This window comes from Zootoca vivipara, chromosome 5, assembly GCF_965207765.1.
Source record: "Zootoca vivipara chromosome 5, rZooViv2.hap1.1, whole genome shotgun sequence".
Lineage (NCBI taxonomy): Eukaryota > Metazoa > Chordata > Lepidosauria > Squamata > Lacertidae > Zootoca > Zootoca vivipara.
In genome coordinates, this window is record NC_142588.1 from 25,741,068 (window position 1) to 25,767,818 (window position 26,751).

The window sequence follows — 26,751 nt, forward strand, 5'->3', positions numbered from 1 at the left end:
TTTCCAAGATGCAAAAAAGGGAGTTTATTCCTCTATCTTTAATGCTACGCAGAAGCAGGTGGCAGCTTGTCATGCAGAGATGAAAAAAGCTGTGTCTGTAGCCATAACCTCCTTGTACACTGCTACTGGGTATACAGCAACCATCTACTCCTTTGCATCACAAAACTCTACCCAAATCTCTTAACAACAAACAATGAAATATTCAGGCTCCCCCCTGAATAGATGCCATGCCATCTTTTTTGAGGAATAAATTTCATTGTGAAAGGATGCTTGTCTAGATGGGCTTTGATCTGATCCAGAGGTCTCCTTATGTTCTTAAGGCAGTTAAGCTTTACTGGACAGAGGAAAGCAAATCTTATGTGATAATGGGCAAAGGAAAAGGCTCTCTTAGGTGGCAAAATCTGCACATGGAAAGATGTTGGGAGAAACATGCCCTTTTCTTGAGACTGTGCCATGTGTTTTTACCACATTTGGGGGGGGGGGTGCTTCACAAGACTTCTTTGCCAGATTACTAGAAAGAGAGAAAAGAACTGTTGTGATACTTTCACCACAAACATCAACAAGGGAATCAATTGTTGAGATCAAATACCAGAAGAAGTCTTCCATAGGCATCTGCCTGGCACAGTGAAAAAAGGATGCTTGACTAAAGAGGCTTTGATCTGATCCAGAGGTCTCCTTATGTTCTTAAGGCAGTTAAGCTTTACTGAACAGAGGAAAACAAATCCTAGGAAAAAGGAGGTTGCAGAGCACACACCTGTTTTCAGGTGTATGGCTTACAGAATTCAAAGCAAGGAGGAAAGCCTGTCAATCAATATGGAATTAAGGGGCACAGCCCACACAGCCACCACTTTTGACCAAAAATTCTGTAGTGGAATCTCAGGCACCTAATTCCTCCCCAAGCACATACATGTGCTGCCTTTAAATAAGCCAGCTCCACACTTTAGAAACCCTAATGCAAGATGCATGACTGTTGGTAAAGACAGAAGTACTTCACAGCCTCAACCATCACTCTGCATTTCGGAAAATCATAGAATCATAGGATCATAGAATCTTAAGAGTTGGAAGGGACCCCGAGGGTCATCTAGTCCAACCCCCTGGAATGCAGGAATCTCAGCTAAAGCATCCATGACAGATGGCCACCCAACCTCTGCTTAAAAACCTCCAAGGAAGGAGAGTCTGCCACCTCTCATGGGAGTCTGTTCCACTGCTGAACAGCTCTTACTGTCAGAAAGCTTTTTCTGAATGTTTAGTTGGAATCTTCTTTTCTTGCAGCTTAAAGCCATTGGTTCGAGTCCTACCCTCCAGAGCAGGAGAAAACAAGCATGCTTCCTCCTCCGCGTGACAGCCCTTAAGATATTTGAAGATGGCTATCACATCTCCTCTCAGTCTCCTCTTTTCCAGGCTAAACATACCCAGCTCCTTCAAGCGCTTCTCATAAGGCTTAGTTTCCAGACCCTTGGTCATCTTGGTTGCCCTCATCTACACACGTTCCAGCTTGTCAACATCCTTCTTAAACTGCGGTGCCCAGAATTGGACAAAATCTACCAAGTGTGATCTAATGCAGAATAGAGTGGTACTATTTACTTCCCTTGATCTGGACACTATACTTTTGTTGATGCAGCCTAGAATAGCATTAGCTTTTTTTTGCTGCTGTATCACACTGTTGACTTATGTTAAGCTTGTGGTCCACCAAGACCCCTAGATCCTTTTCACATATACTGCTAAAATAAAAAAATTCCTTCAGTAGCACCTTAAAGACCAACTAAGTTTTTATTTTGGTATGAGCTTTCGTGTGCATGCACACTTCTTCAGATCATATACTGCTAGTAAACCAGGTGTCCCCCATCCTATATTTGTGCATCAGGTTCTTTCTGCCTAAGTGCAGAACCTTACATTTGTCCCTATTGAAATTCATTTTGTTAGCTGGTGCCCAGTTTTCCAATCTGTTAAGGTCATTTTGAATGCTGATTCTGGAGTAAAGAGTATTTTAGGTGGCAAAATAATAATGTAAATTTTGAGTTAAAGTATAGCTGTAACAGTTGGTTAGGAACAGAAGAGGAATTAATAGGAACATCCTATGCCCTTTTAAAATGTGGTTCTTTGGGGGGTTATTGGGTTGTTTTTATTTTGATTATATATATTGTGGTTTTATATTTTGATTCTTTTCTGTGATCTGCCCTGAGACCTCTGGGCATAAGGCGGTATATATATTCAATAAAATAAATAAATTAATTAATATGCTAAGACCAGCTTTAATATGTTGTGCCCCAGGAGTCAACAGCAACAACAGCACAAATGTTTATTTCATGTTTCATTTCATTTTTAAAGATCTTGTTGGTAAAATTCAGACAAACCTTTTCTTAGCATAATGGGAAGATGCTGTCTCTGCATATCACAAAGTAATGAAAAAGTGAATTCATAGCTTCATTCTTTGGGAGGGGGTGTAGGATTTTACTGTTCGATCATGCTTCACTCCATTTTCCTACCAAGCAGGCCTTATTATTCATGAAAAACCATTATTTTAGGACCATCTAAAATATCCATTTAAATTTTCTGTACTAAGCATGACATTCCAATCTGAAGAGTTGATTTTGGAACTAACAATATCAGGACATGAACGGTTTTGTTTTTTGTTTCCAAATGTTGAATACCAGAAAACAATATGCTTTTGGTAACCCTAAACTCTCTGAGGGATCCAGGTCATCTCTTCTCCATAACCCGTTTATGTCTACCAACCCATTAATCAATGTCCTGGTGGTGCTGGTCCCACGGGATTAGCTTTATTCAGTCCCCTACAGATAAGGTTGGAAAGGTTGGCAATTGAGTATTTACAGAGTTAGCCTTAGCCCTAGTGATGTGATTTTAATTCACTAGGTTTAGAGTAAGCTCCAGCTCTCCATTATCACCTGTTGCGTCTCAATCAAGGGTCTCCTGGGCTCCTTCCCAGACTCTCACTTAGCCAATTCACATGTGCCTACAGTGTGAGAGTGGCTTTCCCAACATGTGAGTCTGCACAGCTTCATCAAGCAGGGTGGGAGACTACTGACACAAATGTTGTCTAGAGAAGGAACAGTGTGGGATTATAGCACAGGGAAGTCACTCCAATGCTTCTGCATGTGAAGATGGCACATGATCTCTAGCAATTGCAATCTTATTCATTTAAATCAACAGGATGCACTTTTGACTTGTCTTCCAGCCACCCCACCCTACCCCATGTTTTGGATTCCAAGCTTCTAAAACGTTTAAGCTGCTCATATACAAAAGCTGGTGGTCAATGAAGTATGATGGTACATTAGCTCATATCAATATAAAGTGCCAGCATACCTGCTGCAGAGCACTGGTGGTAATCCAAGCCTTCACCTTTCTAGGGATAAACTGAAGTAGATGCTACAAGTGGGCTGTTGCTAAATAAATTACTTCAGTTCTTGAGATTGATATTCTATTCTCAAAAGCATTTCTCATAGAAGTTCAGTACTAATGAGACTGAAACTCTGTCACATTACAGGAACCTCTGTGTTAGGCACACATGCATATATACACATTCTCTGCGATGCTGCCCGTGTGGATCTGGGGAAGTGGAAACCATAGGCCACATACTCCTGCGATGCAGCTACTATGAGGAGGTGTGAGGCGAGCTCATCCACACGACGCTGGCTGAGCTTCCTGGACGCTCGGACAATTTCTATAGCAATTTCAATTTCTAGCAAAGGTAGCCAAGTTCTGTGCTAGAGCCATAAAAATCCGAGCCAACCTAGTTAGTAGTGCCCAAAAATTTGTTGTACCCTCCCAAGTAGTGATACCTTCTTTTATCTAATAATTTTTATAATGGTTAAAATGGTTTATATTTATTGCTTATATTTTAGATTGTATTTTGGATTGTTTTATGTATATATGTATATGCTGGTCGAGTACCATAACAATAAACTAAACTACACATTCTCTGCTTAACTTTGGTTCTAAAAATTAGGGTGGTGGAGTCAATTAAAATGGAAGTATATGTTCTGAGATGTTTCCTTGAAGGGCATATCTAGGCAGCCAGGCCTAGGACTGTTTTTGTAAAAATACTTAGGAGTGTAAGTAAAAGAAGCTCAACAATTTTGGTGTCCTGGTTTTTACTTTTTGAAATATGGCAACCCTAATGTATACAGCTGCAATGTTGTATAAAGTGTCCATTGTTCCATTGTAAAGGAGAAGGATATCAGAACAGGTGGAGGCCACACAACTTTCCTTCCAGCAAAGAAATAGCTGTGACAACAGGGGCCCCTGTAAGGCATTTTTCAGTTTAATTTGCTGAGTATTTGTATAACTGCAGTATTTATGTGTCCACAGCATCTTTGCAAACAAGGAGGATAGGGAGAAAATCACAACTGCCACACCCCCATGGCTCCCCAGCAGGCTTGCCAAACCCAGTGGACATCACCCACCACTGTATGGGAGAAATATGGCAACCTCCACTGTAAAGTTAAATTATGCCACACACAGCGTGATACAAAGATCTTCCTGTGGAATTGAGGGGGTGGGGAGCAGCCTGCCACTGATCAGAGTTCCACCAATGCTTACCACTGTAAGTTAACAGAGAGTGCACACACGCACACACAAAATGTTACTGCCACCACCACTCATTAAGGTAAGCCCTTTCCAGAGGCTGAATTATTTTTACCATTTCTTATCTCCCTCATCTCTTGAAAACATTGCCAAAAATATTGCCCTGCTTTCTCAGACTGCAAATGGGGCTCCAGAAGCAGGGTGGGTGGTACTTTTGACACAGATTGAAAATATTTGGTAAACTAATTTTTTAAAGAAAAGCAGTGACACCCAGTGGCGGGATTAAGTAAAGCAGGCAAGGGTGGCTTGTTGCTGCTATTGTTTTATTTACTCCCAGGTATTTGGTTGCCCCATTTTTTCACTGAGAACTGCTGCAATGGGCATAAGGCCCAGCACACAATTATTTCCCTTTTGTATCTGAGCTGCAATCAAAATTAAGATGCCACAAGTGATCAATTCATTACAAGTATGCAAATTATATACTAATGCTACAAACAAATAATTTACTAGATGTTTGCAAAACTACAATAACTACCCAGTTATTAATATTCAAAACCTAGTGCCAAACAAGGAAATATTATTTAGCATCTGACCAAATAACAAGACCTGATGTACATTCACATTAAACATATGCAAAAAGCAATGGTGTATACCATTTATTCAGAAGGTGTACCTTATTACTGCTGTGTTCACATATCTTTAAGATACAGGACTACATGCCTATTGGAGCAATACTTCTCTTTAAACTTAATTCTATCTTTAAGCAATGCATATAATACTTTAACAAGTGAAGAGCCAATGCCTTAGGAACTGCGCTGGGGGTTGCTTCTCCTTGTCCAGAGCCAACACCAATTGAAATAATGAAGATTTCCCTTTGAGAGCCAAACCTGGCATTCTCTTCAAATATACGAGGGTGATCAGTCCACCTGTCTGGTGCCTGGCATCCCTATTTGGATAATACTGAGTGAAGTACTCATAAATATACACAACAGAGGAGCAAACTAATTATCTGAGGGAAGTTGCATCCATTATTATTATTTAAATGGTATCAAAAGGCAGAACCAGAGAAGGATTACCCAGCGTGCTAATTAAGACACGGAGGAAGCCAAATTGGAACATGTGAGAAAAAATTATTCAACCATGCATCTGTGTGGCTTCTGTGATTGAGCATCTTTAGATGGATTTAAAATTCCCCACAACTAAACAATGGATGGCTGTTCCCTTGCAACTAAGGCAGTTCAGGGCTAAATTAAAATAGCACCAGCTAACTAAGCAAATGAACCAGAATAAACTGTGCTTTTCATACCAAAGCATATTTTGAGAACAGGATCAGCAGGATGAGGGAAGAGCACCTGCCTATGCCTATATGTCTCTATGGCTGCATTTATGCACATGCTCGAGTTCAAGGGCAAAAGAGGATGCTGCTTGTATATCAGAGGTGAAAGACGTGCCAGAATATGGTTGAGCAGAGGGTCATTAATGCATTCATCAAGCAGTGATTAAGGGGACTTACAAGATTTAGCACTTTGGAAATGCATTTCTAAATAATAGCTAATTAACTCTACTCTGAACTGAAGCACCTCTGGGATGGATTATTTAACAGTTCACTATACAACTGTATGAAAAAGTTAGACAGAAAGTTAAGTAAAAAGACTAAATAAGCTGTGAATGTGCATGGAAGATTCCACTTGTAATGTTATCCAAAGCAGTTCTAACAACCAAAGATCCAACATGCAAAAGCTACTGCATATTATTATTATTATTATTATTATTATTATTATTATTATTATTATTATTATTATTTTATTTATACCCCACCCATCTGGCTGGGTTTCCCCAGACACTCCAGCAGACATCATGGTCATTTTCATATTGTTATATTTGAAGTGTAGGGGCAGAGCAGCAAAGTTAAATTTTCCTAAGTGTACTCAGTGCTATTTTTCTAGGAAAAAAAAGGTGCTAGAAGTCAAAATGAGCGTCTCCCTTGTTCTCTTACAGTGGCAATGGCACCCACCTGAGAGGTGCTGGAACTGAGTTCTGGTGAGTTCCAGTTGGAAAAAAAGCCCTGAGTAAACTAGGTGTGTCTCTAGTACTAAATGTTTTATTTACAAATACTAAACCAGAGTGTGGTGAAAGTCAGCAAACTCTTAAAGCAGGAAGCACAACCATTAATCATGCATCAGGTTCCCAAAGAGAGCAAATGTAACTGAGGGATACCTTGGTTTTAGCTAGTTTGAGTTAAAAAAAAACCCTCTCTGGTCACCGTGTCCAAATTCAGGCATAACAAAGCACTTTCATGACCCTTAAGCTCATCTGCTCTCCTTCCCCCACCCTTTTGTGACTAAGGAGAGGAAATCTTAAGTTTCCATTTCCAGTTTGTAACAAATTGCAATTTCCCATATTGTTAAAAAACAGCTAACTGTGGTTTATTCAAACCATATCCTGATATAAAATCCTACTTTGATGACCAACAGTGGTTTGTTACAAATCACAATGGCTGAATGCAGTACATTATTGGATCAAAACACAATGGTTTGCTGTTAAGTCTGAATTCAGCATGTATGTATTTAAATTTTGAACTCCTCCTACTTCTGTTATTCTCCTGTAAAATTCTGGTGTTATTATATACCAAAAGCTGCAGCCACTAAGAAACATACTGCATTTTTCTTAACTTCCTAATCACCTATTCAGGTTTGTCAGGCAAAACCGTAACTTTCAGCTCATTCATGGCTAATCAAGAAAGCTATGATTATATTCCTTTTCACATCCTAATTATATAACAAATAACATTAGTCACCAGTTAAAATAAAGCTGTATCCTAACCATACCCACTCAGGAGTAAGTTCCATTGAATTTAATGTGGGTTACTCACAGGTAAGCTGCATTAGAAACATAGATACCTTATATCAGGTCGGATCAATGGTCCATCTAGCTCAGGCATCCCCAGACTTCGGCCCTCCAGATGTTTTGGACTACAATTCCCATCTTCTCCGACCACTGGTCCTGTTCGCTAGGGATCATGGGAGTTGTAGGCCAAAACATCTGGAGGGCCGCAGTTTGGGGATGCCTGATCTAGCTCAATATTGCCTAAACTGACTGGCAGCAGCTGCCCAGCTCCGACAGGGAACATTTCCAGGTCCACTTAGAGATGTTGGGGATTGAACCTGGGAACTTCTGCATGCAAAGCACATTCTCTACCACTGAGCAACAGCCCTTCCCCACCCCTCAGATTCCAGCCCTAGCTGATTATAAATTGAGGCAATTAAAGCTTGCAGTCCTATTTGTTACTGGCCTTTCCCCCTCTACTTAAAGTGGAGTTGGTGGTCCTTTGCCCACCCCCTGGGACCTTCAAGAAAAATAGTAATATTCTATTCTATTCTATTCTAGATTGGTATGTAATTTAAACGCATTGAATATATGAAAGTCAATCAGTGAGTGAATTTAGGAAAGGTCGAAAGAATTGATGCATCTATAGTTTTAACTCTGCTATGAGCAAACCTCAGCTTTTTTTTAAAAAAAAAGAGTATATCTTGTCAAAGGAGCAACAGTCAGCGAGCAGCTGCTCATTGATAAGCCAAAGGGGTACTAACCTTTACCACAGCATCATGTACCGTTTTTTATTAAGAACATAACTATGCTAATATTAGACATCAGAGGCTTGCTGTGTCAAGAAAAGGTCAACATTTTAACATCAGTGTCTGAAGTCACGATTGCAGAATAACTGCTGGAGGCAGAAGAAATACTGCAATTGTGGTTATTGCTCTAAGATTCAGATTGATGTGGTAACAGGGAGTGGAGCTTCTCTATTGTTTTATGAAAAGCAAAGTGCTCCATATGTGCAAAGGCAAATCAGAGGGAGGGAAGCAGATTTTCCAACTGTATAAATTCTCCATCAGACACCATACACTAAAAAAAAAAAAAAAAAAAGAATATTAAATGAACCCAAAACATGACTTGCTCCTTGCTTACACCTTGTATCACTGGTGATTTCTCCATAGGAGTCAGTAGTTCTTATCTACTGTATGGTAACTAATAATGGCCTTTGCACCATTGTAAATCCCAACTGAGCGACACACTAGTGCACACCATTTGATCAACCGAAAAGTTATCCATCTACTCCTGCTTCCTCATCAAACTTTAGCTGCCCAAAACTGGCACCTCTCAAACTCTGGGCTTCTCCAGTTTTCACTAACATTGCCTGTTAAGCACAACTCAGCTGGTGGGTTAAATTGGTTCATGTTACACCACGGTCAGTAGGGCCTGCAGTGCAGACCTTCAGCACTGACTTCTGTCAGCTTACAGAGGAAACAGGATCACTCCTGACAATATCTGGTATTATTGTTTGGATGTTTGCGGCCTCAGGGGTGCAGTACATACTGTGTTTCTCTGAAAATAAGACATACCCTGAAAATAAGACATACCCCGAAAATAAGCCATAGTGATAGGCATTTTAACCTTGTAGGTTAAACTGTACCATACTTAATAAAAAAATAAGACATCCCCTGAAAATAAGCCACCGTGTTTTTTTTTTAGGAAAAATAAATATAAGACGGTGTCTTATTTTTGGAGAAACACAGTACATATGGAGAAAAACAGGAGAAAAAAAGGATAACCATCGCCACCTTAGTTTCTGGCTAAAACATTCCTGTACAGTATCAGACACAGACCTTGGCTTCTGTTTATTTTAGCCAACAAGGAACTCCAAACGCTGTCTCCAAAAACTTCTTCTCTGCCCTTGAGTGCCTTCTTGCTTTGGTTCTGCTAATATCATTAGATAGATAGGACCCAAGTATTCCTGCAGGCGCCTTCCTCATCCTCATTTCTCCAGCCCTTCTTCTCTCAATTTATACCAGCTGCAGCACAAGCTCAGAGAGACTCCCAGACTAACAGCTACTAGGCCCAATAGGCTGAACTACACAGGCTGATGCATGCAAGATCTCTTGACAAACTGAAGGACAATGAGAAATAGGTCCCGCATGCACATTGCTCCAGAATCATGACCTTTAAAATATGTTGGGAGCTGCAAGCTACGTTAAGGTTATGTAACACTTTGGGGGGCACAGCAGTCCTCGCCTAACAGCACCCAGGCCTCACTGCAAATCATATAAGCCATTATGTTTCACGGGTACTTCTTTGTTGCTGAGAGTCCTACTGAGTTATGTGAATCCCATAGCTATTGCAGAATAAAAACCGTACTTCCGATTTGTTTTTGTTTTTTAAAACTTCATCCATATACAGAACTAGTTCACACATCTTATTTCACTTTTCTGCTGCTACAAGGTAAATGCTACATTCACCTCATAGTTCAGCTGAGGTGTGTACTTCTTAGAAAGCCATAGCCCATGTGCAGATAACAGTGCATATACCTATGACAGCTTCATGAATAGGAGTTCGGGGCACTGCAGTGACAGGGAAACCAAACCTGTAATGTGCACCTGATGAAGACATTCCTGTCCTTCTCTGGTGTGTACAGCATGGAAAGGCAACTTGAAGTGAACCAAGGAAAATGATCTCACTACAGTATATCTTAAGCTGCTAATGTGTTCATAGCCATGGAATATTGGTCCATCCAGCTCAGCATTTGCACTGACTGACAACAGCTCTCCAGGATTTTAAACCAGGCCCTCTCCAAGTCCTGTCTAGAGAGGTTGAGGATTTAACCTGGGCCCTTCTGCAATGCCAACCACTGAGGCAGGGCTCTTTCCCACATAGAATGCGGATGCATAATGTGATTCCAGTTTTCATATCCTCAGAGGCGTGGATGTCACTATGCATCTCAATAAAGTTGCCTGTTCAAAACATTCCTACAGTAAATTTGATGCATGTATTTGGCAATGTTTCAGAAGATATTTTGCCACATTCTGCCTGGTTCTCTCAGAAGAATTTAGCTGTGATTAGGGCATGGGGAATCCTACTTTCTTTCTACGGGAATGTATTCAGGTTAATTTTTCAACTGACTGCATTTCTGTTGACACTGCAAATTGTTTACTTGTATTGTACTCTGCTACTTCTGCCATTATCATTTTAACAATGAGTCATTGCTTCAAAACAGAGCATTATGTCCTATTCTGTTATCTTTTCTTTTGAATTACCAAATACTATCTATGTGAGGATACAAGTATATGTGTACTGCATTAGCCATATTTCCCCTTTGTTAAATTCAGAGCTGACCCAAAACAGTTTTAGGTTTGTTTATAATTTTGTTACCATAAAAGACAAAGCCCCTCTGTTTTGGGGGTCTGCTTTTGCCTGCTGCCTTAATTTTTTTAGTCCAAATCTTGAACATTAATCACAGCTGCAACTAAACTGTGCAAAAGCCACACATGTCTGATTTTAAGGTTCCAGGAAAATGTGCCATCCCTCATGAACATAGCCAGGATTTTTGATGGGGGGCAGACTTTATCTTGGAAGGACAGAACCAAGCTATTTGTGATATGATTGGTCAGTTAAGTATTTGTATTTATTTACTTGCGGGGAGGGGGACTCCCCCTCAGCTGCCCTTGGCTACGCCCATACAATCCATGCTAGTATAGCATGGCATAGATTGGAGAAGCTTGCCGGCTTTGGGAGCAAAGACCTTTATCCAATCAAATTGAGGGAAGGTCCCCAGCTGGATTGACTTGAAGCATAGGTGGGCTCTTTTTATATATTCACTATAACCCATCCAACTATATGACTGTAGGCAGGCCTAGAGGTGGAATTAAGATAGACCTTGTTACCAATCACAGTAAGACTGGTCTTGATATTTTTAGGGGACCCCTCTTGGGGGCAGGCTTCCAAAACAAAAGTGGGCAGTGAGGGCAGCACAAAATTATGCAAACTATGGGGGCATTTAGAATGGGGAAGAACTTCTTACCTTCCTTGTTTTGTTTCTTAAAAAGAAAAAGAAAACACTTCCTAAATCTATACTCCCTTTCTTCCCAGAGTGCCTCTGGGAAAGAAGCTAGTCTCTGAAGCACTCTGGGAAGGAAAGAAAACAGTGATGGATAGCCAGATCTCTACTGCTTCTGTTGCTTGACATATTTTTACATGAAGCACTTTCAGAGGGTAGGGAGAAAATGCAGATTTCTCAGAAGAAACATTTGGTGAACTGATAGTATGCAGTAGAGGAAAATACAATGTTTTTAATAGGATGTTGCCTATCCTCAACACAGTCACTAATGTGATCCATCACAATTCACTCCATTTTGTCTTTGTGAATGTTTAATGCACACTGTCAAAAGAGAGAGCTCATACCTCTGTGGTGGAAGACATGCTTTGCAAGTACGGAGAAGATCCCTTTGCCCATCCACAGCGTCTCCCATTAGGAAGGATGCTGAGACCCAAATGAGTCATGATAGACGAGATACATAATTATGCTCTCCTATGGGTCTTTATTTTGCTAATTAGCAGCCCCATTGGGTTTCTTTGAAGATCTGCAAATTGTTGCTCTGGGAGAGAGTATTTATCCACTCCCTCCCTCCCCCCATCTCTTTTTCTCTCTTTTACACACAGCTGCCATTATCTCTTTCATGTGAGAGGAGAAACAGCATTCATGCCTGCCCTTTGTCCCTTATGAAGCTATTAGCAGGTGGTGGGGATTTAGAGAAAGACCTAATGAGAGCAACACTTTCCTGACTTCAAAGCAGCCCTATGGAGCTGCTGGACAACAACAAAAATCATGCCCGTTTGGCATCCAGGTAAGGAAGGGCTGGAGCTCAGTGGTGTGCATGCAGAAGGTCCCAGGTTCAATGCCTGGCATCTCCAGGTATGGCTGGAACCATCTCATTGGAAACCCTTGAGAACCACTGCCACTCAGTGTAGACAATGAGCTAGATGGAGCGATGGTCTGATTTGGTATACAGCAGCTTCCTCTGTTTTATGTTCAGGTAGCTTGGAAAGACCTCTGCTTGGCATTAACAGTTGACAAAGACAACTCTGGTCTAGATGGATAAGTGTTCTGAACCAGTTTAAAACAGCTTAATATTTTTATGTGATTACCATTAGCAGATGTAACGGTACCTGGGAAGATGAAAACAAGTGGTGTATTTGTTATAGCCACTACTGTAGCTGCCATTTTTGTAACAGTAAAATAAATAATAAGTATGTTTAATATTTTATCTGAAATTAAACATTTTCCCCTTGGGGTTCACTATTATTCTGAATTTTGAAATAGTGACAGCAAAAAGGACAGTAAAATAAAATAAACCTCTGGTTTACTTCCCTAGCTCCATAAAGCTAGTGATTTCTATGCTTTGATTTCCATATAGAAACTGACGTGGCAAATACAACATTTTAACAAAGCCAATTTCTTTTAAAGCCTTGTTGAACTAATTACATCCAACCAGGGTGCAAAAATACATTTTGTCAGGAAAAGAAAAGCGGACTTCAATTAAATGTAAATCCTTATTCAGCACTCTAAATTCTTAGTTGCTCAAACTCATTAATGAGGTGGTAAATAAAACGTTCCTAAATGCATATGTTGTGGTTAGAAAACATTACAAGCATTCATTATTTTCACTTATTCCATAAGCCAAAGCCAGCCACCTTATTATTTCCCCCAGGTATTCAGGATGGTGAAATTCAAGCATTCCAAAAGACTTTAAACAATGATGTGATGGCGAACACAGGGTTGCCCCTGTGTCTATTTTCCCTGTCCCTCTCTGTATCATCACATGTAATAATGAGAACAACTAATGTTTGATGACATCCTACTACATGTTTCCTGCTTTACCCATGATTGGCTGCCACAAGGGTGTGAGGTAGAAACATGACAGTACATGCAGGTCCCCCTTTATGAACAAAATGCATTCCCTGGAATCATTCTTTAGCCAAGAGTTTGCTTAATGAGTCAACGATTTTTGTTTGCAAAACAATTCAACAATGTCCACTGATTCCTATGGGGAAATATTGAATGTGTTCTTGACCATGGAATCTGTGGTGCATATAACAAGGTTTGGATAAATGAATTTTCAAAGAGCGAGTATTCATAAAGTGGGACCTGCATGTATATTACTATTACATAGTTAATTTTTGTAGCTAATTTCCATAGCTGTAGTGAGAGGAAGGGGAAACTCAGCTACTCCCCCATATTCACTGTAACTTCTAGTTATTCTCTAAGACTGCCTTTGCAAATGATACCCTCCAACTGTTTTGGACTGCAACTCCCAGGCAGCTGGAGCTGATTGGCATCAGAGTCCAAAACAGCTGGAGGGCACTAGGTTGGTGACAGCTGCCTAAAAGGTGTCCTCCTCCCCTTCCTCAATTCATAACTTTTCTCCTTGAGTTTTACAGTACGGGATTATCTCTGCCTGTGATGTTGATTAAATTTGGTGATATCCAGTGCATGGAGCTCACTAAAGCATGCCATCCAGCCAACATTATTTAAACATTTGTTTGAGACAGAATTCAGTCACAGCAGTTAATCTGTAAAATACACTCAGCTCCCTCCTCAGGCAATCAGCAGAAAGAAAGCCTACAATGGGATGTCACACTAAGCCACCAATAAATGGCTCACAGTTATAAGATGCTAAGTAGGTGCTCATAGGTAGCACATGCCATGGGGAAATGTCAGATTTCCTTTCTAAACTTGCTTGCTTGTTATAATGTTCTGGCTGAGGAGTTTTAAGTATCCACATGCCACATTAGCGTAGGGAGGGATGAATTCACCAACTGTGAGGGAAAGCTTCTGCTGATTTATTTTATAATCTGACTAGGATTCTGCAGGATGACAAGGTGTCCTGTGCTAGAAGTCCTGTTTGCCAAGGAAAACAATTCATCTTTCTCACTAGGAATCCATTCAATAGACTGAAGGCCACTCTCCAAAGGTGACCCTAGCACAGCACTGCTTCACAACACAGGAGCTAGGCATGCAAATGTGCCATTTCCGACAGCTGCAGTTTTACCACTCACTGACAGTGGGGTTGGAATCCAGCCCCAGTGCAAGTAAATAAGTTACCATGACAGTTTTGGCACTCTTAGCTGCTGCTTTGGCATTGGGTCTAGGATTTTTATTCCTATTCTGTTAAGAAAATAGAAAGTTGCATGATACGAAATCCGACCATTGGTCCATCTAGCTCTCAAGGGCCTTTCAAGGGCCTCAGACAGGAGTCTTTCCCAACCCTGATTGGCATTGGCAGGGACTGAAGCCAAGGACCTATCGGCTTCAACACATGTGTTCTGTCATTGAGCTATAGCCACTTCCACTGAAGGGCAGCCTTTCCTGTAACAGCTCAAATGCATTTGGGGGCAATCCTCAAGCAAATGCTGTGCATTATTGAGGAATTAAGGAAATAAATTTGAGACATGCTTCCATTCTATGTGTCTAGGAATTCAGAAATTTGGTCTTGGCTTAACAGCCAGCCATTATTTGTGGTTGCCAGTAACTGACTCCTCACAATGGGAAGGGAAAGAAATCAGTTCAATTTTAGAAATACAGGAAGCTGCCATACACTGAGAAAGCCTGTCAGTCCATCTAGCTCAGCATTTTTGACACTGACTGGCAGCAGCTTTCCGGGATTTCAAGCAAGAGTACTTCCCAGTCCTACCTGGAGATGCTAGGGGTTGCTTTTGAATGCAATATGTCATATGATAGCCATCTTCAAATAGCTCAAGGCCTGCCACATGGAAAAGGGAACAAGCTTGTTTTCTCCTGCTCTGGAGGGTAGGACTCGACCAATGGCTTCACATTACAGTCATACCTCGGTTTAAGTACGCTTTGGTTTGAGTACTTTCAGTTTAAGTACTCCGCAGACCCGTCTGGAACGGATTAATCCACTTTCCATTACTTTCAATGGGAAAGTTCGCTTCAGGTTAAGTACGCTTCAGGTTAAGTACTCCGCGGACCGTCTGGAATGGATTATTCCACTTTCCATTACTTTCAATGGGAAAGTTCGCTTCAGGTTAAGTACGCTTCAGGTTAAGTACAGACTTCCAGAACCAACTGTGTACTTAAACCGAGGTACCACTGTACAAGAAAGGAGATTCGATCCCGAAAAACTGTCCAACAGTAAGCACTGTTTCACAGTGGAAAGGCCTCCATCATGAGGTTGTGGACTCTCTTATTTTTTGAGGTTTTTAAGCAGAGGTTGGATGGCCACCTGCCATGGATGCTTTAGCTGTGATTCCTGCATTGCAGGGGGTTGGACTAGACGACCCTTGGGTCCCTTCCAACGATTTCATGATGCTATGATTCTATGTGCTCCACCAATGAGCTACAGCCTTTTTGTCCCTGCAGTTTGGGCTGTGTCCTTCTTCCCAGATGTGTTAGCATTTTACCTTCAGGGAGAGATTTATTGGGGGAAGGACTGAGAAATTGTATTCGCACAACCAGAAGTGGCACAGTGCACTCTCCTGCTCCTTGATTCTACCACCTCATTCTTCCACAATCTTCCACAGTCATGTGAACTGAGGAAGGAAGTGGAAGGACCAAAAAGTACTTGCTTTTGCTCTCTGCATCATTTGAACATAGGAAGCTGCCTTATACCAAGGAATATTGATCTATCTAGGGGAGCATTGTCTACACAGACTGGCAGTGGCTCTACAGGATTTCAGATAGGGGTCACCAGCCCTACCAAGAGATGCTGGAAATTGAATCTGGAAACATCTGCATGCAAAGCAAGTTCTCTACCATTGAGCTGCAGCCCTTTCCCTCAGCTATAATCCTTCACTCAGCTCTCAAATAAATTGTTGGGACTATTACCTAGTGCAGCGGTCATCAACCTGAGAAACTACAGACACATATTTTAGAGTGGAGGACAGGGGCAGATTTTGGTAATATGGCACTCCCAAATGGATCTTCTAAATTTTGCAGCCCCTTGACTCAGTACCCTGTGCAGGGAAACCACTCACACTGTCCTAAATCCAGTGCTGCTAGGAGGGTCTTTAAAGCAGGGACAAAGACCCTGGGATCCTCCAGATGTTGTTGAACTCCTGCTCCTATCAGACCAAACTTGCATGGCCAGTGGTCAGGGATGAAGAGATATGTGGTCCAACAACATCTGGAGGGTTATAGGCTATAGGGTTATATGCCTGCTGTAAGGAGAAGAGCAAACTGTTTCCTCCCTGGATAGATTCTCCTTAGCTGTTTTGTTAAGTTAAAAGGAGGGAGGAAGAACTGAGTTCAGGAATAATAAGCCATGCAGTGCATGTCTTATATACATGGAGGACATGTCCTTGAAATACTTTCTTTAGATCAAGAACTGTATGTCTGTGCTTTAATGGGGAAAGGGAACAGAGATCCAATTCCATCTCCCTCCATGCCTATAATTTTATATAATAGTAATGTCTGCTATTTGCAGTTTCATTACATCTGGTGCTATGTACAGAGATGGAATGTAGATATTCTCTCCTTTTATTGTTGGCTTGCAGGCATGCAAACACACACACACACACAGAGAGAGAGAGAGAGAGAGAGAGAGAGAGAGAGAGAGAGAGATATTTCTCTTTCATAATATAAATATTCAAAGTGCAATAATATGGTGGTGCATGCATTATAGAGCTCATGGGTGCAAGTCCCTTTGTTCTATTAACCACTGCTATTCATATGCATTCAAAAATGAACAGGTCTGTGCTAAAAGGTTACATTCATTAAAAAGAGAATAGGCTTCTTTTTAGTTGAAACCTTTTCCTTATAATTCTTAGCTAGAACCGCTTTGTCTGGGGAACAAAAGATATATGGGTTAGTCAATCAAGCAGCCCACTGAAGGCTAATATTAAACAATATTGCCAAAATGCACACTGGCAGCAGGCAGCCTGTGCCACCAGAACAAATTTTATGCAACATATTCAAATAGTGTTTCAAAGAAATGGCCAAACGTAGAGCTCATTGTCTGCACTACTGCTGAACTGGGGACCTCATACAGCAAAGGACTGATTAGTTGAGAAGGCAACATTTGATTTCTTAAACAACTTGTATTTGGTCATACTCCCAACAGCTAGAGTGTTGCCATAGCTTTGCATTTCAACGAAATTTAATTTAAATTTTTTACATTAATGATTTACCACGGTCATGACATGTAAGTCATAGCCGTGACATGTCTTTACCCTAGAAGGAGAAAGCAGACTTGCCCAGGGCTAATTTCACAGTAGTTTAATTATTAAGAGGCATCTTCCTTTCACATGTATTTTTCTAAACGTATTTGAAAAGAGGAGGGGGGGAGATAGAAGCTCTGGACAGAGAAGATCTCTGTTTAACGACAGGCTAGTTTACAAGCAGACAGCTACGCTGCAGTGCATAGACAACATTTCTTCAGCTGATCTGGTTCATTAAAATGCAAGCTTACAACAGGCTCTCTTAGAGCTGCAGCTGAATTATCCATGGAGTTTTCCTCCCCTGCAGGGCCACAGTGCACTTTGGGTAAATGGGACAATTCCAGGAGAGTTTAATCAGAGTGTTGCAATCTGCATCTTTCTGGAATGAGTCTCTCTCTCTCTCTCTCTCTCTCTCTCTCTCTCTCTCTCTCTCTCTGTGTGTGTGTGTGTGTGTGTGTGTTTGCTAATTGGCAGGAACATAATGATAGTCCTGGCTTGGGGCCAATGCTTAATTTCTAAAATGAGAGGCAAGGAGCCAGGATTTGGACTTGCCTCTAAGATCACCCTTATCGACATTCTAGATCGTGGATTCTGAAGTACATTTCCACTTGAACAACTGTAATAGTCATGGGGAAAGTCAAACTTAGAGAAGTTAACAGGCAGGGGTTAGCATATGATCTTCCCCCATATACTTGGCAAATAATAATAATAATAATAATAATAATAATAATAATAATAATAAAAAATTTTTATTTATACCCCGCCCTCCTCAGTCAAAACCGGGCTCAGGGCAGCTGACACCAACAAAACTACAACAAAATGTAAAAAAGAAAAACAATTAGTTAAAATACAGGTTAAAATACAATTTAAATTTTAAAATTTTAAAATGCAGCCTCATTTTAAAATGGCCCAAATCAAAACCATAAGGGAGGAGAACATAGGGGTCAGACTGAGTCCAGGCCAAAGGCCTGGTGGTGTCTTATTTTAAATAACATTCTAGGTCCCGCTGTTGTGTACAAAAACAGTGAAAACTTAACCACCAGAGTGAGGTTGGCAGCAAAAAATCAGGGACACCCCAAATTTAGACACTTAGGACTCAGCTACACAGCTGCAATTATAATGCTATAAGTGCATTATAAAAATGTGACACCAGATGGCACTGTAGAGCTCGATGGCAGATCGCAAATACCGTATATTTTATTGCATTTTTATAGCATTTCATAGTGTTTTTTTAATATCTGTGTAGATTCAACCTCATAATAAAGTCCTACAGAATAAATGTACCATATTGGCCTGAATGTGCCACACTTCCCCCCCCCAAGTCCGACCGTGAAAAGTTAAGGTGTGGCTTGTATTTGTGATCTTATGGTATGCAGCCAGGAGCGCAGGGCAAACAGCACCAGGAGTGTGCAAAGCGGTGTCTGCCCCACACGCAGTCCCTATCCTCTCCCCCAAGGCTGGGAAGGGAGAGAGTGAGGAAGGGGAAAGTTCGCCAGCAATGCAGCCAGGGGCAGCGAGGAAGGGAGCGGCTTATATTCGGGTCTTTTTTCTTTTCTCTCTCCACCCCCCTCCAATTTAAAAGGTGCGGCTTATATCCGGGTGCAGCTTATACAGTGGTACCTCTAGTTACAAACTTAATTTGTTCCGGAGGTCCGTTCTTAACCTGAAACTGTTCTTAACTAGAGACATGCTTTTGCTAATGGGGCCTCTTGCTGCTGCTGCGCCGCCGGCACACGATTTCCGTTCTCATCCTGGGGCAAAGTTCTCAACTCGAGGTAACTCTTTCAGGTTAGCAGAGTTTGTAACCTGAAGTGTTTGTAACCTGAGGCATTTGTAACTCGAGGTACTACTGTATTCGGGTCAATACGGTAAGTATCCATAATAATATAGCAGCCTTCTGGATCAGACCAGTGACCCATCTAGTTCTGAATTCTGTGGTTGCCATGACCAACCAGATGCCTACGAGAAGCATGCAAGCAGGACCTGACCTCATTAGCACTCTCCCCTCCTTCAATCCAGCAACCAACATTCAGAAGCATACTGCATAGAGAGGCTTCGGGACACTCAGCAGGTTTATACCACAGTATTCACAGAAGTAGGGCCTCATGCAGCTGAGAGGTCCTGTGCCTGGCCTTCCTGCTTCATTTCAGCCTGTAGGCCATGGCTAGGGCTCACATGCAAATGCAACGTGCTGTAGGATGAACACTAGGCGCTAGCACAAGAGAGAGTTCAGAACCTTTCCCCTGGTTCTGAACCTCTGCAGGGAGGCTGGGTCACTTCAGTGACCCTCCCTCATACAGAGTAACTATGAGTAACCCTGTCTAGTCTGCAGCTGACCAGCCTCAAGCCAGGAAGTCTCCACCAATCCCACTCCAGTCTCCAGGATAGACATCCCACCGTGTTCTCCAGGACAGACAAAGGCAGCTATAGGGGTGTATGAGACTAGGTGCCTCTGGTGAAACCCTGCTTGGTGGGGCAGAGGGCCCTCACTGCAAAAGTCCTGACATAGTGTAGTCTAAAGTGGTGGCAGCAGCAACAAGAATGCAGAGTTTTGCCCAGACATGCTCTCTCTGGCTGGACCAGGGCTTGCCTCCCTCCTTGGCATAACCCTTCTGCTTCTGCTGTTCACTGTGGAAGCACAGTTGGTTGGAAATTTGATTGTTTCCTTTCCTGGGAATGCATGAAGCAGTGAGAGATGCCGCCTCAGCATCTGGAATTGGGAACACTTGAGAAAGCAGACATGTCTTTAATAGCACTCGCTATGGTCTAACAAATAGCATGAATGAGCAACAACTCTGGTTGGAAAATAGTGAGCCTGGAAAAACAAGTTTCCCTTTGTAAACCTGGGACAGAATAATGGCTTTAATTACAACAGTATTAGTAATAAGATCAGACATAAAGGGCCATTGACAAATCTGAGCCACTGTAGCCAAATTAGAGTACATTTAGCAGAAACGATATTGAGCATAGTGTATGCTTATTAGCTTCGCTGCCATTAGCCTATGTTACCTAACAGAACAGGCACACACTTCATTAGAAAGCAGTGTTGGGTTTGACAGTGGCAGCAACAATGGCCCAATAGCAGCGGTAACCTTATGCTCTACAACTTCTGTTAATGATCTCAGGGTGCAGAATTTACACAGCCAATGGGAATGGAGCCAGTTGTAAAGGCAATGTTCTTTCCTTAGTGTTCATTTTTCACAAGTATGTATGATTTTAGTTTCAGTAGTAGTGCTGGCTGGAGTACAAGAAGGTCACAAAATAAGCATCATGTAATCAAATGAATGCAGGATATTTAAAATGAAAATGGCCTCAATCCAGCTAAACTTCAGTTCCTCTTTAGGTCCAAAGGAATGAGTTAGCTGTGAAACCATTGAAGCTCATTGGTTATGTTATCAACAGGACTTAAGTAAGAAGTATAACTGGATTGGGGCCAACAATTTTACCTGATCTCTGATTTACTTGCTGAAAATATTAAATTTTTGAACGTGGACTTCTAGCTTGAAGAGTGAAATTTTGTAACCCAAAGGACTCCGATAGGCCCAAAGAGATAATGGGGAGCTCTATATTGTTCCCTCTTCATTAAACATTTATTCTACTGAAAGTAATTCAAAACTTATTTATTTAGAAAAATAATAAAAGCTATTGTTAAAAATAAATCTCCAAGTAGTGTGCAGATAAACTGATGGATAAACATGGCTATAATCCATCAAATTAAAAGTAAATTTACATAAGATCATCATTATTAAAAACAAGGCTAAAATCAATAAAACAAATATAAGTCACTGAATCATTTGCTTGGATAAGCTTGCTGAGAATATGAGCGTGCCAGAGTAATGCCAATAGCCAGGAAGTTCTAGAGCACAGATGCTACCACACTAAAGGAGTAACTCCACAAATGTGGAACATACATTTTTTAACATATTACTTGACTGGAAAATTGCACTACAAAATTTGGAAAGGCATGGAACTTTGTTTCAGTTTGCATATTGTCTTGTACAGTGTGGATTTGGTACATTTGACTTTAAATTTGAAGTGAATCAAATTCCCATTTCCACTAAGTTGTTTCTTAAGGATATATATTTCAAATGTTGGAGAGTTAATCTGCAGGAAGGCAAAGTGAAAGGTATGGTTGCATATGTTTTAATAGACACCTGTTTACAGTTAATTTAATACTGAATTCCAACAAGACCTTTTCTTGTGACTTGCACAATAATAATTAAGGGAAATACAGTATAACAATTATGCTTATTTATTAATTTGGAAGGATTTTGGGTGCTTAGCCACAACTAAAATTAAATGGAAATGTAAACAAGTTTTTAATGTATTTATATGCTGAATTAATTTGAATTAAAATTGTGAAAGGAAGTGTCTGTGTGCTTTAACACTAGTTCAAGATGAAGGCCCCAGCTGCTCATAAAATTAAATACTGCCTTAAGTAATGCTTCTAATCACTATGAAAAACCTGAAAGGCTTTCCATATAGCTTGTCAGACATTATACAAATGATGGCAACTTGCAGACTTTCAAGATAAACATATTGTTCAGCCTGCAAGTCAGCAAAAGAGCATTGCCTTACAAGCTACTGTATTCTTTTCATTAAAGTAAATGGATTAAAACTCCTACAGTCACCAATACCGCAGTTAGGACCAGAATAATAAACCAGTCATCAAAGCAATCTAATTTTAGTATTAGACGCCTTCTACTATGCCCACTGATATCCAGATATTGAATGGCTCTTCTGCACAGAGCCTCATATAGGCACAGTACAAGATGTATGTAAAGGCCAGAGGGTAGAGCTAGTGGTCATCAACCTCCTCATCTCCCAAGATATTGATTGCACCCAGAAATTATCTAAAATGCTTTTTATTTGCTGTTTTATTTGCAGTTTCTAATGCACATGAATATTTTACCTTTCACTTCATATTTACTGCAGTTTCCTAAATAACCTCCTGTAATGGAATTTGCCAGAGGTTTTTTTGATAGTCCAAATAATAATTTATATTAAGTAGCTCTGCTTCACCCAGTTTATCTTGTCAGAAAATATTGATTACCCAACATGGTGAAGTCACAGTATAAAATATTAGCTTGTTACCAGGGCAGTAGTGACAACATTTTGAGGTGCTGCAGTTCAGGCTCTCTGAGAGTATTTCACAAACACTAAGCCAAGTACTAAGCATTTGTCTATTTATCTCTGGAAAATTTGGCAGAAGTAAATTCAAGTACCGTTCTGAACTTTTTTGTCATTTGTAAATAAAAAAACATCATGGTCAAAACCAAAATGTAGCACAAAGCAAATTTTTGAATTCTCATCTCATAACTTATTTACCAGATATCTTGAGGGTTTCAGATCATGCTTGAAAAAAAAAACCTTCCATTGCTTTGCCACCTTCACAAATATCCCAATATGCTTTTTCAGAGTTCACAGTTCACATGTCTTAATCACTGTGCTCTCACCACAATTTTTCCCCATCCTTAGCTTTTTTTTAAGGGGAGGCATTGTGTTTGTTGAATTTAGTCTTTGTATATGGCAGCACAGCCTCTGAAGAGGAGGGATAAAATGGAAGACTACATACAGAAAGCCTGAGGTGAGAACAGGGCCTGGAGCCAAGGTGGTATGTCCTTCTCTCCTCCCCACCAGCCCGATTAAACTCTAAACCTTAGAAGACTGAACCCATATATATGACAAAGGCACCATAACTTGGCCAATTCTAAACATAGAGGCATCATTCACATTTAACTGTATTGGATGAAAAGTAGCCAAGCCGAGCTATTATGAAGCTATGATTCTGAAATAAAATATGGTCAACAACTCTGTTGCTTTCCACCTCTTAAAATCAGGGAAATGCTTATGAACATCTAAACCCATTATATTCAAATGGCAAGAGCTGTAGGATTGTGATTAGAACCCTACTGTGTAAGCTGAAAATTCTTAAGAATAGCACGAATTAAAATCTATTCTTTTACTCCATGCAAACAGAAGGGTGCATAAGGTTAGACACAGATAGCACACATATTTACAAGACATAGCCAATGCACAAATCAGAGCACATTTATTTCCAGAAATGCCTGTTATTTCAGCAATTCATGCATCAGTGAATCTATATTGCAGCTTGAAGATAAGAAAAACAATCCTTTATTACTGAATACTGTACACAGTGCAGATGAGATATCACTTTGCAATTTTAATCTTGCCTTTATAGTTCCATCATGGACTTGTTTGAAATCTTTTCAAAGAAAGATGGCATTTTTTTTCACTTTCACTGTATAAAGGACAATCCTGTAGATAAACTGTACCTGGTAAAAGCATAAGTAATAACAATGCTAATAGCACCTTTGAATAAACAGAATATCTAAAAAACAGAGTAGCATACTTGAATGGATTCACCCATTCAATGCTTACACGCTTGGAGGAATGTTGTAACTAGTTAATATTTTAAAAGAAGATTATTAGATTGTCTCCATGAAACCACCTTAATAAGATTCTATTGGGGGAGGGGGATAATATGCTCACTTCAGTACTCAGCGTTCTCTTGATCTCATTATAAAATTGCCACAGTTTTTATGAACAGACACTACATGACACATAATTCACGCTTTTACTGCAAACAGCATCTCTGATAGCAAATATCAGACAGGGAGGGAGCTATTTGTCACAGATAAAAAGGCACTCACCCACCTGCCACCCCAAATCTGGATCTGGGACCCAGAGCTATTTTTTCTCAAGACAGTTAGCTGAGCATGCTTAAAAAAACAAACTCTTGGACAACATCACATGTAGTTTAGTTCTCATTATCTTCAGCAAATACACCTTTTTCTATTATTCTATCACCATTCCAGAAAAGGCTTCACTTGTTTATTTCTTCTTATTACTGCTGTTGGCCTCTGCCCATAAAAAGAAATTGCTGCATTAAAGTCTTCCTCAGGTCTTTCATATTATTTTTTGTCCCCTCTGCCCTGCATCTAGCAATCTGTGGTATACAGACTATTACGGTAGTTACATAAATTTATTTTAAAACAACTACAGTACTACCGTGTTTCTCATATTATAAGACATGTCTTATATTTATTTTTTCCTCAAAAAAACACACTATGGCTTATTTTCAAGGGATGTCTTATTTTTTTCCTTCTCCTCCTGCCGCGGCTGGCATTGCTGCTGCGCCTATCACTATGTCTTATTTTCGGGGTATGTCTTATATTCCTTGAATGCTTAGAAATCCTGCTATGGCTTATTTTATGGGTATGTCTTAAAATATGAGAAACAGGGTAGTTTGCGAGAACTGCACACAGGTGGGTCTCCAAAGAGGAGCTCACAACTGCTTTGTTCCTCTAGTGTTTTTTTAATGCCACACTGAGCTAAGCCAATAATTGACAGTGTGTCATCCAAACCCAGGCTCATAGTTAAGCTTTCTCATTGCTAACCACAAACTGTAGCCAATAATAAACTTTGGCTTATTCCAACCACCACATAGTCTATTACTAACCAAAAGCAATCCAGTTTTCAAACCTCAGACAGTATTAGAGTTTCTGAAGAAGAAATTAAAATCAACAGAGGGTCCCCTACATGCTCTTGGAATAGGTTATATTTTGATATAGGGTTTTTAAAAGATATTTAACATACAATGTACAAGAAATGCCTTCATTGCAATTCTCCTGTTGACATCAACTTTTGCACATCCTCAATTGATCTAAGAGTGTTGGATGAAACTGGAATCTTTTTTTATTAATTCAATACTTGTTTTTCACTGCAGAAGTACAAGTACAGAATGTTACTTTGTAACAAATGGTGATAATAATAAACTCAGTTCCAAGTACAGCTTAACAATTAGGAGATTTTGAAAAATGCAGCAGCAGGGTTTTGATCGTTTATCAGCAAGAAGATTCAATGAAGTTGAATGCATACCAATACGTGGGTATTTATTTATATGAAAAGCTCTCTCGGGTATGTGGATTTGGTTCAGAAAAACAACCACCCTTAAGGCTGATTATGACATTTTACTCTAGCAATTATATTACTAGACCCCCATTCCTCTTTCTTCAAAGAAACAAGCAGCACAGAGATTTAGGCCATTTGTCACATTTCCTGGAGCCAGTTATTGTTCTCCTTGTGTTCATTAACAAACTCCATTGGTAACATTGTCTTCACAGATAGCAGACAATAAACTGACTTTTAGCAGCTACACTAATTAAAACAATGCCAAATCACTTTGGAAGTCTTTTATTTGGTAGCAGTGCTTAATCTTCCTTCTGCCTCACCATGAAAATCTTAATGGCTTGTAGGAGTTTGCAGTAGGATTTAGCTCCAAGGAAGCAGCAAGCCACACATACTAACCTATGGACATCCAGCACTCCCATCACTTAAGGCAATTTTAGTTTTATACACAGAGCCGTTTTCCTTGAATATATAGCGCAAACATGATGCATATCAGAGAAATCAAGCTTCTTGTTGATGAGAAAGGTGGAGTGACAGATTCTGCCTGAAACTAGTCTTCTTATTCTTATAAGAAAACTTCAGCAATGTACAGTATTATGACTCTTGCAACTCCTTGCTCTCATATGTGTCAATTTGTTTTGTCTTCATAGCTAAGACCTTTTCCCAAACCAATGCTATAAATATATCACTGCTTCTAAACCTCTGACAGAAATAAAAGTAAATGTGTTGGTTTTTTAAAATGAAAATGTTGTAAGCCAAAAATGGCTTATCTTCTGAGTTACAGCAATAAAACTCAGAGACAAGAGGAGTTAGGAGTCCATTGTTGTTTACTGCAAAGCAATAGCAAAGCAAAACTGCAACCCCGCCCAAAGGTCCAGACAGGGGTATTTATAACATTTCAAACAAAGGATTTCAATTTTAACCAATCATGTACATCATTACCTCATTTCATGTTTAATACGAATGCTCAATAAGCATTGCTAACTAAACTTTGATTCTCACCGTGATCTGTTACATTGTGTTAGTATGCATGTTGGGAACCTGTGTTACGTGTAGCCATTAGTACCATGTATCAATTTATGTTCTAGCTTATGAGCTGTATCTTTGTGATTGACTTATTAGTGTAGCTGTTCTGTCCCAGTGGGGGACAGCATCTTGCCAAATCATCAGTTTCTTAAAGCAGTAGGTTACCATAACTTCTCTATTAGAAACATAATCAAGGATTTATAGGGGTTCACATTATCACATTCATTATGGCCCTTT

The 26,751-nt window shown here is 40.2% G+C and overlaps 2 protein-coding genes and 1 pseudogene across 2 annotated transcripts in view; 1 reads left to right on the plus strand and 2 right to left on the minus strand.

Moving 5' to 3' along the window:
* CTNNA3 (catenin alpha 3) overlaps positions 1 to 26,751 on the minus strand; it is a 544,761-nt gene that overhangs the window by 316,468 nt on the left and 201,542 nt on the right. The gene's annotated exons all lie outside the window — the stretch shown is intronic.
* The window catches only part of LRRTM3 (leucine rich repeat transmembrane neuronal 3), a 94,022-nt gene that overhangs the window by 4,660 nt on the left and 62,611 nt on the right, over positions 1 to 26,751 (plus strand).
* LOC148685612 (uncharacterized) overlaps positions 17,096 to 26,751 on the minus strand; it is a 35,434-nt pseudogene continuing 25,778 nt past the window's right edge.